This window comes from Syngnathoides biaculeatus, chromosome 6 (genome assembly GCF_019802595.1).
Source record: "Syngnathoides biaculeatus isolate LvHL_M chromosome 6, ASM1980259v1, whole genome shotgun sequence".
Classification (NCBI taxonomy): Eukaryota; Metazoa; Chordata; class Actinopteri; order Syngnathiformes; family Syngnathidae; genus Syngnathoides; species Syngnathoides biaculeatus.
In genome coordinates, this window is record NC_084645.1 from 20,252,877 (window position 1) to 20,266,881 (window position 14,005).

The following is a 14,005-nucleotide window of genomic DNA, read 5'->3' on the forward strand; positions in this document are numbered from 1 at the left end:
TTGACGGACTTACCCTTGTGAGAAGAGCTGCTGCTCTCATAAAACACAACAAGTACAGTAGTTCACTGTGCCAAAGTTGAACTGCTTGAATTGTAAAACACTGCCAGCTGCCATTTTGTTCTTTCACGGATTGTTTCACGGATCTTCTGGGTCCGAAAGGCTTTGCAGCCAAAACCTGCCCAGTTCCACCTCGGCCAATCGCGTGTCCGGCCCGACAAGACACAACTGTTGTTTGATTAGCTAATTAGTACGAGTATTAGTTTGATCGTTATCGTGGATCGCGTTACTCCATTTGAATCACATTTGTGCGAGGTAGCAATCAACCAATCAAAACGCACTCGAGCTTTCATTCACTCAAATGAAAATGAAAATGTATGCTAGCCAAGGGCTACCACGCTAACCTCAGGCCATAAACATACACTATGTCAAGTTTCCCAACAGTACTTCACTAAAAGTATGATTCATAATGCGCCCGTGGATGCAAAAGCGAAGCTTGTGGCCAAAATGAGTGCCGAGCTGCGTTCGTTGAAATCAGTCGCAGCCAGCGAGCCTCTTTTAGAATATGATAGCTACGCTGTCGTTTTGACAGTTTTCTCAGCCGTGTCCACTCCCTTGAGCAACTCGCTTTGTTCGGCTTTAAAAATCAAACCGCACTCGTGCTCGTTAACGTAGCACACACAGGAAGTCAGCTGTTTCCGGGTTGTACATGTGCGATTTTCAATAGTTGCCTTCCATACGTGGAAAAACTCAAATCTTCCTACCTTTTTGAAATGAAAGGAAAAGCAGTTCATCCGTTGTGAAACTTGTGAGTCAAGGAAGGCGCTCGTATCTCAAGGCCCAAGCGGACAGAGCAAGATGCCTTGCGTTTATGCTTGCTAGCCACGCTAATTGAACTTGCCTTACCTGGTGAAGAACCAAACGCCGTTACCCAAGGACGCCAACAAAATAATTTGAGCCCGATTCCTCGTCGTCGAATCTCCTCATCTGTTAGATAAACGCAACACTGTTGTACTCATTAAATGTCTAAGAAATTTTTGGCAGTACAGTAGTGCTTTTTACTTTGTAAAACTGGCGAGCGTAGCCCTTTTGAAAACTGCAACACAACATTGAAGAGACAATAATAATAATTTGTCTGACTGAAATTTTATGCAGAAGCTCCACAGTTCGGAACTGGTACATCCTCAGTTATTGAGTTACTTCAGGAACAAGAAAAGCCACAAGAAAACTTGTTTTTCTTGAATTGTGTCTCAAAGAACGGCCACAATGTTCAGTCCACTACGTGAAAAGGCAAAAGGTCATTGCGCAGAAGGTCTCAATTGCTGCGAATAACTTGGAAATGGTGCATGAAAGTTTTGTTGTCGATGCTTTCAAAGTCAATCAAAACGAGAACAAAATGTGGGAGTCTTTTGTCAAAGTGTGTTGCTCTGCGAGGGTCCTTTGACACAAATTCCGATCAGACTTTTGGCTCTCGTGTGCCACAATTGGGAGACGCGTCATCAGATGTCTTCGTTGGGTCCATTTCCTTCTTTCTCTTTTGGGGTTTTAGCACGTCGATAAATCTTCTTGGGATTCGTGCTCACAATCTGGCAACGGCTAGCTTCTCTCTCACTAGCATCGAACACAAAGTCGAAAAGATGACAAGACCGTCAGCTTCTCTCCTCCGGTCCGGGTCACGAGACGCGAGCGCTGCATTGTGTTGCGGAGAGAAAAACAACGGTGACAAATGACAATACGACACGGGTGTAACCTGACCGTTGCGCTTCTGTTTCAGGCATGAAGTTGCTTCCCAACAATGAGGAACAAGAGGAGAGACGCTGATACAAATTCAATTCCATGGCCTTCGACCTTTCTTTTTTCATCAATTTTCTTGCCATTTGCCACCCTCCACAAATGACTTTTTTCTTTGTTTTCCTGGTTGTCGAATTCAGTTCCTTCGTAGATGAATTGTGTTGACGCTGGTGAACAGCTTCAAGACTAGAGAATTGCAATTTGGATGCGGAAGTCCTGTGGAACTTTTGGAATTCCTGGAATGCAGGATGTAGGACTTGAAAATGGAGTTTTGGAATCAGCGAGGAAATGTGGAAGGAGGAGGCAAAACATTTCGAGCGGGGACATTTTTGTAGATACTGCAGTATCTGTGACTTGACGCGGGAGTCGTAAGGTGGGGTTCACCATCCTGTGCGTTGAGTCCCTGGGCGTCCGCTATGGACTTCTCGGGACCGGTATCAATCGGACATTTATCTACGTATCGGCTTGGCTTCCATCAAGTCCTTGACCATTACAATCGGTCCTAACTTGCGGTGCTAGGCTATGCTATATTAGCTAACGATGGTTCCGATACTTTTTTGTCGACACGTTGCCGTCCGTCTGTTCGAAGTGTGGAATGACCCCAAATTTGGAACATTCTCGGTCGATTCAGTCGGAGTCAAAGCCGCCCACAAAAAAAGTGGAGGGAACAAAAATCCAAATGGACGTTAAGGTGCAGAAAGCGGCAGGTGTGATGAAGGAAGTCAAAATCTCAAGCGAGTGCTTTGGCTGCTCGTATTGTGATGGACATCTGACGTGCGACCACCAACTGCTCCACTTTTTCATCTTCTTCTCAGTTTCCTTCCCGTCCGCCCACATCGTCCTGGCGAGACGGCTTGATGGAGACATGCATTATTCATCCACGTGTCCTTTCTGTCATTGCGGATGCGTTCGCGGGGCGCGAAGAGCCCGACTACAATCGATCAATCGCGGTGGGACGTGCGACACAATGGGATATGTTAATTGGACGTCAGCAGATGCAAATGGAAAACGGGCCACGGTGCGTTTACTTTAAGTCCGGCTGGATCCGTTTGCAGGAGAGGCACAAAACCGGCCCTGTCGCGCACGACGACATTTGATTGCGATTTCTTGCTTCTCTCTATTCACGACGTGAGCTACCAGAGACAACCTATTAACCGTTTTATCTTTCAACCAGAACACTCTCATCCTCTCTAAGCATACCCCAAGAATTTCGAGCAATCACGACTAACAGAAATATTTAGAATTGTCAAAGTTAATAGAGAGGCGTCCGACGATGCTGACGATCCATTTTATCCGATAGCTCCGTTCTGTCAAAGACCCGCAGTTCACTTTCATGCCACGTTTGTTCGGTGGTTTGCCGAGACATCTTCCCGTGACGGGACTGCGATAGATTGTTTGAACCACAAACATTGAACCACTTGCTCAGTATTTTATTATGTAGACTCTTACATACATTCTTAGTAAGAAAGGGAAATGGCCCAATCTGAAGGGGAACCGTTGGTGAGAATGCATTTCTTTGTGTGAATTCTGGACTGTGTCTAGACACGAATCTCATTTTGGACTTTGGGAGATTTATGATACAATCATTTTTGTGGCATATTGATGTGTTATCATAGCCGTGTGTTCTTTTGACAAGATGGAAAGAGGTTTCCGAGCTGATGGTGGTCACACATTGAGGAGACGGTGTTGCTGTACAGCTGCTGGTACACAAATCTGGACCTGTCAAAGGCCCGCAAATGGACCCCCAACCTGTCAGCAAATGTTTACCCGCTGATGACCTTGCTTATCTTTCAACACCTTGAACTGGTCGCCAGTCAACCACAAGGCCCGTCCATAGAGGACTGTGCAGCTTGCATCTTCTCGAAGACGTTGAAGCCTGTTCAGCAGCAAGGAGCTGAACACCAAAATTGAGCCATGAATCGTCCTTTCTGTGACTCCTCCAGTCTCTCTGTATATTTGCTGCAGTCTCGTCATAACCCAACGTGACACTCTAAGCTGAGTGGCCACTTGTTGCTGGTCAGGTGTTCTTCAGGTCGTCCCGGTCTCACGATGTCAAAATGTCAACGGCATGATGAAGAGGACCGTTTAAACACCGACAGCAACCGAATCCGGCTTGGTCGATTTCTGGCTCAAAGACCCGTTGTGAATCTTGCGAATCGGACCTTATTCCGCAGAGTTCTTCCTTCGCTGGCGAGGCGACGCAGCAGCCTTCGCCGGTGAGCCCGACGCCGTCCGACGCGCACGCACGCCTGTCATACGTACGCAGATCTTTTGTTACGTTATGAGAGACTGATTACGCGGTCCGCCCCAAACTATTTTTTTTTTTTTTTTGTAGCCGTATACGCGCCTACCTGTCATTTGGAACCCACGAAGCTCTCGTCCTCTGCACCCGTGCAATCCATTTTTCGCGACGAAGCGGGTCTCTTGCAAACTTATGAAGGGTAAATCCATCCTCCGTTGTCCAGCAATGCAACGAGCCGGCATTCTGGCTAACGCGGAGGAACAACGAGCGACCTCCCTGGAGGTAAAAGTAATAGAAACAAACGAGTCCACTTGACCATGTATGTCACTTCCTGCTTCTTCTCGAAAACAAGTCCCTTGAGAGGATTTTCATGGTGGGAGTTACAAAAAGGCTCAGACGTCAAAATCATGTTTTGTGGTGAAAAAAACGCACCGGTCCATGTCGGCTGCCGTTGTTTCATCAATGACATACGAAAAAGTGGCCCTCTAACAGTTTCACACACGCATTGAAAAGTTACAAGGAGGTCAAAGCAAGTTCACCTGGAAAGAAACTGCACACCGACATCTTTGACACAGTTCGCTTGTTGGCTCTTGTTACAATTCCCCACCTCATGAAGTATCCAATGTAAATGTAAACAGAATTGATCATAATTATTGAAGCCTCTTGCTGGGGACATCGCTAATAAAAAGTCAGATATCGGCGCCGCGGGGTCCTAACGTTCCCCTCGCAGCCGCTGATTAACACACGACCGCGCTGCATTAAATATAAACATGCCATTATTTATTGAAGACCCTGTGAAAGCTATTAGGCAGCACTAAGGTTTTCAGCCAGAAAATTGCTTCGCTTCATATTCTGCCGCATACTAAAGACGGAACTTGATAGAAAACTGGATGATGGGGGGAGGGGGAGGGGGAGGGTGTCTGTGGCCAAATGTCATTATGAATTTCAAACAAAAGGACCACGGCTGCCAAATTGGGCCTTTTAAACCCCTCGTATGTTCCCTATTCATCCCAAAGTCAATTTTGTGGCTAATGGCTTCATTACTGCCGTCAAGCTTGAGAGGGCCGCCGCTGATAAAAGTCGCACAAGAGTTAAGCGCTTGAGCCACTCAAGCAGACGTTCCTTCTTCTTCTTCTTCTTCTTCTGTTTCGGGAATGTCACGGTCGAGCCTTTTTGTCCCGAAACGGGTTGACGCCGATGTCGACCGAGAAGGGGCAGTTTCGGAAAGGCCGCAGTGTTACCTTCGCTGCTCTTTTTGGCTCCGCGGAAAACGGTTTCGGCGAAAGGTCCGCGGCGGCGCGCTGGCTCGGTGCCGCATACTAACGGCCGCTGACTGTTTTTCCCTTCGCGGCCTTGTCGCTCTGCATTCCAGTTATGTTCTCATGCTGTCACGCCGCAAACGAGAGTGCAGCATCGCGACAGCAGAAGTCCCCGCTTGGTTTCATCGTTCTCCGGTGAAACATTTTCTCCAACCAAACAAACAACCGCGCTACTTGACTGTTTGACATCGTGGACGGAAGAAGAATATCAACCCAAAACTTTGGTTTTCTGCCTTTCTGACCTTCCGAGTGCTCGTATGTGGCACAAGGCTTTGTTCTTTTAGACTCTTGTTTGCAAAATCTGCGCAGGAGAGCACTTCTTTGCTGAGCCCATCGAGATGCAGATTAGAACGGGTATGCCTTGGGCTGCTCACAATAAAAGGCCACTCGACTACATTGGACACCTGCCAGGGAGACAGAAAACCAGCCTGACCGACTTGGCCTAACTCAGCGCAACGCATCTCCACCGCGTAGAGTTCACCTGGTCGTCGATCGTGGCACTCGGGGATGTTGGCCTGCTCCTCTTCAGCGGCTGTGCCAAGTTGCCCGATATTGGCATGTATACGCTGTCGTATCACGGGTGACGTTCTGCGTGCATGCTGGTCGTGCAAGAACTGGGACGTTTTCAACTGAGTACGGCTCCTCGCAATATGCAGCTACACGTTCATTATAATCCAAAGTGGTTATCATCGGCAAATGTGAATACCTGCCCACTCAAGTCGGTGACAACGAGGAACCGAACTCAGGTCGAGAACCCGTTGAGGACGATGAGCGTGCAAACGGATTTCACTGAGGTGAAAATGCTTTGCTTATCCAAGTGGTTTGTTGCAACCGCCGTCTGAGTGGCTGGTATCAGATGCTGGATGCGAAGGTTCTGAGGTGCTCTGGTGCCATGTGGTCTGTGGTTAGGGTTAGGAAGACTGGCTAGAACTGACGTTCTAGCAGATTCTCTGCAACTCCTTTGAAGATTCAGTCATTCAAGTCGCGAGCAGCAGCTTCAGTGACATTTGCGACGTCTGTGGGATCTGCAAAATAATCATCAGCGTCTTGACACGCCACACCTGAGAAAAAGTCCGAGATCTTGGAGTTCCTATTACCGTTCAACGCGTCTCCATGCAGCCTCTTGCTTTGCCCTCAACAAAACCACAATCAGGATGCAGGTCGGTACGTTGATTTCAGCCTGCCGATGTCCCTCGCATTTTGGAAATTGTCTGCGATTGGCCGGCGGCCAGTTGTTCCCCCGCCTCTCACCTAAAGCCAACTGAGAAAGGCTCCAGGTCAACTATGACCCGGTTGAGGACAAGCGCGCCGTAAAATGGATGGATGGATGGATGGATGGATGGATGGAAAATTGTGTGTACAGTTCCCCCGCTTTAGCAGCCTGCCAAAGACGGATCTATCATGTGCTGTGCGCCTTGGCAGTCTGGCTTTCATCTTGCGCTCATGTAATATTCACCACGAGGCTCACAGTTGATCCTAATGAAGTATGAGAGCTAAATAATCCTCTTTTGTTCCGTGTATGATTAATCTTTTTGTTTCTCCGCCCGCCTGTTCTCCTGCGTACGGTTAAATGGCAGACTACTAAGAATGAGTCCAAGTGGCGCTAAAGAGCACTTGAAATGGTCTGGACGAGCAAATGGCGGACAAGGCGGTTTTGGTGCGTTTGCAGACGATTTGTCACGGGGTGCTGTCGGGTCCAGTGTAAGTGAGCAGCCTCGCCGCTCCGTATTGATTTTCTACTAGATCCAAAGAAGAGAGATGGACTTAATATTGTCTGCTGCCAGCTGAGCTGAAGAGACGAACGCGTATTTATGTCGGCTGCAAACGCACAGAGAAATTTCAGCTTGAGAGGAGGTGAGAAGAGTTTCAATCAATAATGTTGACACTTATCTTTATCTACCTCTCTGGCAAAGTAAACTGTGCTTCCAGTAGAGGTTAAGTGCTTTTTAAGGAGGTCCATTTAAATGATTACTTTCTTATAAGTGAGCGCCGCTTTTTCCCAATTTGGCATAGCAACCATCATCTAGTACCGTCAATAGCAGAGGTGCTAAAAGTAGTCACACGCTACTCGCGTGGAAGTACAGACATTCTGGTCAAAGTCGTTCCGCTTCAACTCAAGTTCTGAAGTAGATGTGTGCAGACTCTTAAATGCATTTAAGGACCGATATAAAATGTAAAAATCAATTTTGACTGTCATTGGAGGTTGAAAAAAGTATAACGCGGAGTCGAGATTTTAGAGATCTGGTTTCAAATCTAGGAGTGATGTACAGACACCTAAATAAAAAAAAAACCCAATTTCCTGTAACTTGTAAGTTTGACAATCCAGAGAAGAATGCGCTGAGGCCACTCGTCTTCTCAACTCTCAACCTTCAATCAATTACCATTATGACCGTCAAACAACTGTATACAGTGTATCTTCTGTGCCAAAATATAGCTGCTTAAAGCCAATGGATCGCCACAGCGGTTTTCCACAGCGTGACAACAAGGCGCTCTAAAGCGTCCTCGCCAGCACAAAGCCTCTGTCTACACGCTGACCGTCACGTTGGGCGTTTGTCATGGGCAGGCAAATGCAGGACTCCCAGGCAAAGGCATGATGTTGAGGGTGGAGAAGTCATACACATGTAAGCGGTTTAAAAGATGCACAGGCACGAAAACGCGAGGCTAGAGGCAAGGTGCAAAAATGTGAAACGAGGTCCGATGACTATGAGGCAAAACTTGAAAGCATGAACAAAAACAAGGCTTGGCTATGATGGCACAGACACTACTAAACGCTTGCGTACTCACGCATTATACAGCGGTGTCCAACACACACTAACACAGTGCAAGGAACTGGCCAATACCGATGCCACATTCAATTAGCGTCCAATGCAAAGCAGCTGTGTGAGAGCTGTCGGAGGCGGTACCGCCCGGGGGCAGTGGTTGGGCCGAGCCCCCGACAACTTTGAAAACATGATTTTTTTTTTTACATTGCACTTGTGCTTTCTTTCATATGCGCACACCTGTGGCCAACAATGAGGCGCTCTATAGCAGCCACAGCAGCGCAGAATCCGAAGGGAAGATTCATTTTCAGGGTGTTGGCACAGCAGGGCGGACGGGATAACTCATGGTAAATCCTCAAGTGCATAACGGGTCACTGTTTTAGTCATGCATCCCAAAAATCTGGAAAACAGGAAATGCTGAAAAACAATTTGAATGTGTTTTCAGTAATTATCTTCACGCATAATGTATTTCAAAACAAATTGTGGAGTTCTTTCGTATAATTTGTTACTTACCACCACTGATAATTGGACCAATAATTTGTGAATAATATCAACATTGGAGCCAAACGCGAGGTAAACAGTTCAACGAGACATCACGCATACCTCTCGTTCCGTTGCGGCGGCAGCTGACATTTTGCCTGTTTATGAGGCAAAGAGTAGGCAGGCAAACGGAACGCGAGGTGTGCGCAAAGCCGTGCAAAACAAGAGAAAGCTGTCACTTTGAAGCCAACATAAAGGAGGAGAGGCACCCGAAATAACGGCAACGTTTGCGTCCGACGTCTTTTCAGGGTCGCGCGGGGAGGTCAGCTTATTTCCGTAAACGGAGCGGATCCGTCTGCGCTTCAGGTGCTGGAAATCAATGCACAAATAATCACGCGGATGGATCGTCGCGCCTCACCAAGAGCTTTTCGCCTTGTACAAATATGCTACGACGTCAAAATGCTTGAGCTGTAGGACTCCAATATAATGTTCGTGCTCCTTTGCTACGTTCGTGGATTTTTATCTAATTGTCGTCACATGTTTTTGTTTTGTCAAAATAAAGGCAACTCTGAATTTTGCGTAGTAGTACCACGTTATGCCACAGCAGGTCGCCTCATTAACAAAGAGAAGAAGAGGCAGGCAACTACACCACTCGTAATACTGTACTCGTTATTCCCACAGAGCACAGAATATAAAACCAAGACCGCGTATGAAAAATGCTAACTTTACTGCAGTGCTCAAATTCGCTGAAAGTGACCCGTATACTATCAACATCCATAAAAGGAGATTGAAGGTCTGTGGTCAGCATTTTCAGTGAAAGGCAAACACGTCCAAGATGATTAGAATGCAAGGCACACCTCTATTGGCTTCCTTTAATAATTCACTTGTTTCTTTTTAAGGGAGGCGTGTCCCCAGCCAGCCACTGCGGCACAAGCTTGGCACATCATTAAGCATCTCTCGACACCGGCGCTGGGTTTCGTGTAAATATCGGCTGTGAGGGCAGACCGCGCAGCCTTTGCCGCCCTCCTGGGGACGCCACATTTGCATCTGACAAAAATAAGCCCGCAATAGTGTTACCGTGTCGGTCCCGGCAGAATGGAAATGATGTTGATTTTGAATATCGAGCCGCGCGGTAACTTGGAACGGCGCGTTCCTTCGCGCTGATGATTGAGTGCACGCGTTGCAAGCGAACAGGACCTTCCGCCTTGTGCCACCGCGTCAACTAGACTTAACCAATAGGCCTTGTTCCACGTGAAAACTTGTAAGCTTGGCTTGCCCGCCCGATCTTTCAAATCATCTGCGTTAATTTAAGACAACGCTGAAGGTTAGCTGCGTCCAAAGGGTTCAATCAAGCCGCTGATTGCGGCCCGAAGACCGTGAATACGTGTCGACGCTCTAATCGTAACTGTTGGCTGAATAATCGCCATCATTTGCATAATATCTCGGTATCTGTATGAAGGTAGGGATCATCTCGGTGACTTTTTCCACTCGTGTCTTTTTTTAGAACGTTCAATCAGTCCTTCCATGAATCAGGGCAAAACCCCGAATTCTCCTTGACTTTTCTGGCTCATGACGATAACGCCGAGCCCGTGTTTCTTATCGCGGCGGATGTGTGTGGCATCGATGATTCCGGTGGACGCTCACGTGACTCGGAACGATTTCAAAGAGCGGCCGCCGCTGAACTCAAAGGGTGAAACGAAACCAATCGCTGAACTGGGTTTGACATTCCTAGAAAACATTTCATGGTTGGTTGGTTTTGTTTCTTTGTCCAGCACGCATCACGCCAGCGTCAGGTTTTAGGGAATTATTAGCCTTCCTGTTCGAACTAGCAGTTTCCACAGGGAAAGGAGTAGTAGTACCTTGAGATACAAGTGCCTTGACTTACAAGTTTATTGAGAAGCCAACCGTGCTTCAGACTTGCTCCGCTCGAGGCTGCCAGCAAACTTCCCTACATCCCACAACCATCGATTGACATTGATTTCCTGGCAGTGGAAGGACAATGTCACCGGGGTGGCTCTAGCGCACAATAAAGCTGTTTTGCTAAATGCCACAGAAGAACAAAGAAAGATAAAGCATTAGCTACAGTCGGGTTTTGCCCTCGCATTTTTCGTGTTTGCGGGTTATGCGGAGAGCAATTAGGCGTTTTCAAACCGCTCACAAAATTTGAATGTAGCCTCATTTCAGGACCCCACCCTGCCCGCAGGCCGCAGGCCGCCGCCGCCGCCTCAGAGAACACGGTTAGCCGCAAGCGTGCAACGTTACACGAAATGTCACCTGCTTGATGTATTTTTGGGAATGTGCAGTCAATTAAAAATATCGGAGAGGTGATCAACTTGGCTGATGACTCGGTAAGTACAATGACACAATGCGGTGGTTTTGTTAAAGCTTGGCCATGAGAGGACACGTAAACGACACAGACGACTGTTTGCGATCTTTAACCTGTGTCTGAAATAGAGAGTCAGTTCCTACTTTTGAAGTCAATGTACATAATCAGAATATTTGAGTACAGACAGGTACTGCTCTTCAGCTATTAAGAACTGCTACTACAGCAACCAAAATGAAATTAAGAAAATGTCTACATGCCAATTCTTGAGTGAGCGTGAGCAGCAGTGGCGGACTTTACCGAGTGCTGAGTTCTGGCACCAGTGCAGGATCTTTGCCAGCGATAACATTCAATTTATGCAAAGCACAATTTGGGATTTTTCTTCACAGAAATCTGCAATAAATCACTTGGAAAAAACAAAAAAGTTGCGTCGTCAATCTACTGCAGATTGTTTCACGTTTTGAATCGAACGACTGAAATGTGATATTCAAATTTATTGAGCTGCACCTGCAATTGTCTTTTGTCAAACAGTGTGCAGAGATAATAAATTGCTGTGCGCTCACATCCTGGCTGTTTTCACCAATATTATGTTGGGACGCTGCGAAAAGATGGGAGATGCCTCCGCTCGGCGTTTTATTATAAATGGAAAAATGTGCACCACCTGCTACAGCGCGGCCGGCGCCAACCGAGATTGGATGCCAACACGCGCGCGCACACACACAAGCCTGCTCTTTGGAGCGTGTAGGCACACAAATTCCCAAGCACTTGTAGAGTTTATAAAAACGTGCTGCATCTCAGCCCACTGCAGGATCACCAGAGGGGGCGATTGGAAAAAAAAAACAACAAAAAAAAAAAAAATAAGAGCGAGCATGTGGACAAGGTGCACCGTGAAAGATAGTTGCAGAACATCAGCGGCGGGCGACGAACAGACGGGCGTGACCAGAGCCTCGGCGGGGACTTAGTCCAACATTTGACAGCACCGCGGGAACGTCCCAATTACAGAAAACCGCAACATCCGTCACGTCGCGATGCGGGCGGTGTTCGACATCTCCTGCCTCCGCCGTATCGTGGCGCTCCACCGGTGGGACGACAAAACGGCTTACGTTTAACCTTGGAAGTGCTGCGGACTGGCCATGTCGTCAGAACGCCAATAAATTAGCCACACAAAATCGTACGGTGAACTCGAAGAAGGGAAGGTGGCCCGCACGAGCTGAAAACCTTCACTGAAGAAATGTGGAATTGCATCCGAGCAGCTGGAGACGGTCGCGAGCGACTGCCGAAAAGCGGCCCGGCGCACGTGAGGCAAACCGCGATACGCATGTACTGTAGCACTGCTGAGGAACGCAGAATCTGTCGACGCACTCCACCGCGTGGGCCCAGGCACCTTCCACGCTTAGGCGACGTCACTTTTCCGCACCTTTGCTCTCAAAAGCGGGTCCACCTCACAAATTGGTCTGTTGAGCCATCCGACAACTCACAAGTCCGAAAACCTGGAACGGGCTCAAAGTGCTTCTCACGAAGCGCCGCGGCGTGACTAACGGCGATGTTGAATAACTGTCACTCGAGCTTTAAACTTCATGACGGAGAAGCAAAGTCGAATCATCGACTACGCGAAATCAAAACAAAGTATTTCCTCACAGTTGTTGGAGTTAGTTGTATCCCCGTGAGCTCGCTGTACTGCTAATGTCGTGATGTTGGTCGGTGTATGCCGCGACATGAATAAAGCTCTCGTTAGCTCAGACTGGTTATCTGTGCTTTTTGCCAATCACAAATATTGAGTTCTACGTCCCGCTCTGGTTCTTTGCCGCCAGTCCTGTGGTCCCGCTGGTATAAATCTTCTAAAGACTAAACAGCCACAGCTAGCGAGGCTAAACAACTACGACCACCTCCGACTGCGTTTGCGGACATTTCGCTGCCCCGCAGAGCGGTACGGTCTGGCGGATGAACAAAGGTCGGACCATCGGAAATGAACGCAGGCACCGCGTGAAAAGAAAAGATTCTTCAGAGTAAAGGAATACAATTACATGGAACAAACGAGAACTTTGATCTCGCTGGCCCCGGCTGCTCACAACTAAACTGTAGGATTTGATTGCATTAACAATCGGAGGCAGCAAAAGCGCAGTTGTTGTTGAGCGTGATCGAGAAACTCGGAGAAAGAGTAGGCGTGACTTTCCCAGCCTCTTGAAAGTGACACCTTGTTGTTATGCAGACAGATGGCCTGATCTCACTCCTTTTTTTTTTTTTTTTTTTCTCCTCGACCAACTCAGAGTGCGCACGTAACGTTGTACCGACAGGACCGCGGCGCTCGCCATCTGCTCGTCGTCTTTGGTGCCCGAGCGTGCGTTTCCCGCTCGGAAATCGCAGGTAGTCTCTCGGCTTGACGTCATATTCTCGTCGATCCGCTGTGTTCATCTCCACGCAGTGTATCGGGGAAATCGGGCCGCTTTAGTCCTCATAATAAAATTGTTATTTTCATCCTCCTTCTGAAATCTTCACAGATTCTTGAGGAAAAAAAAAATGTCTTTAAATTGCAGGTTTGGGTTGCTAATTGCAGCCTGCGAATTTCCGAGCGAGGTCCTCGCAAGAAAATCCAATTTTTAACGATCACCCGAGCAAGCCCAAGAAATTACAGTCACTTTACGGAGTGGAACCAAAATGCAATCAGTTTGTTGAATGACGCGAGCCGCCGCTAAACAGCCCGTCGATGTGGTTCCAGAAGAATATCACTTCAGCATCTGTCGTCTGCACGCCCACGTTGGGAGAACATCCCCAATGTCGCCAGACGTCTGCGTGTAACAGGCGTGACGCCGTCGCTGAACGGCAACCGCGCATCACCGTCGGAGCGTCCTCGTACCCGTTTGAACTCAGATGCGTTCACGGCCTAATTGCGGTTCATTGTTGGCTCCCCCGCTGCGTTGTGTTTTTAACTTTGCCCGTTTTTGCATTTCACGCTTGCTTACGATAAAGCCGCAGCCGTCGATGGACTCTTCAGCCGATTACTGAATGCGGGAGAAGGGCGCAGCAAACACAATGAGCACACTCATCGCTAACCGCAAAGCGTGCGGGAGCGAGTCGCCGACCGTCATCCCTTGGG

General features: G+C 47.9%; 1 long non-coding RNA gene across 1 annotated transcript in view; it reads right to left on the minus strand.

Moving 5' to 3' along the window:
- Positions 1-2,839: 2,839 nt before the first annotated feature.
- The window catches only part of LOC133502349 (uncharacterized), a 40,872-nt gene continuing 29,706 nt past the window's right edge, over positions 2,840-14,005 (minus strand). Inside the window, exons 3-5 of the long non-coding RNA XR_009795458.1 lie at positions 6,447-6,610; positions 4,140-6,374; positions 2,840-4,037 (exon numbers count right to left, since the gene is read on the minus strand). This is a non-coding gene — a long non-coding RNA (uncharacterized LOC133502349). The remainder of the gene's footprint in view (positions 4,038-4,139; positions 6,375-6,446; positions 6,611-14,005) is intronic.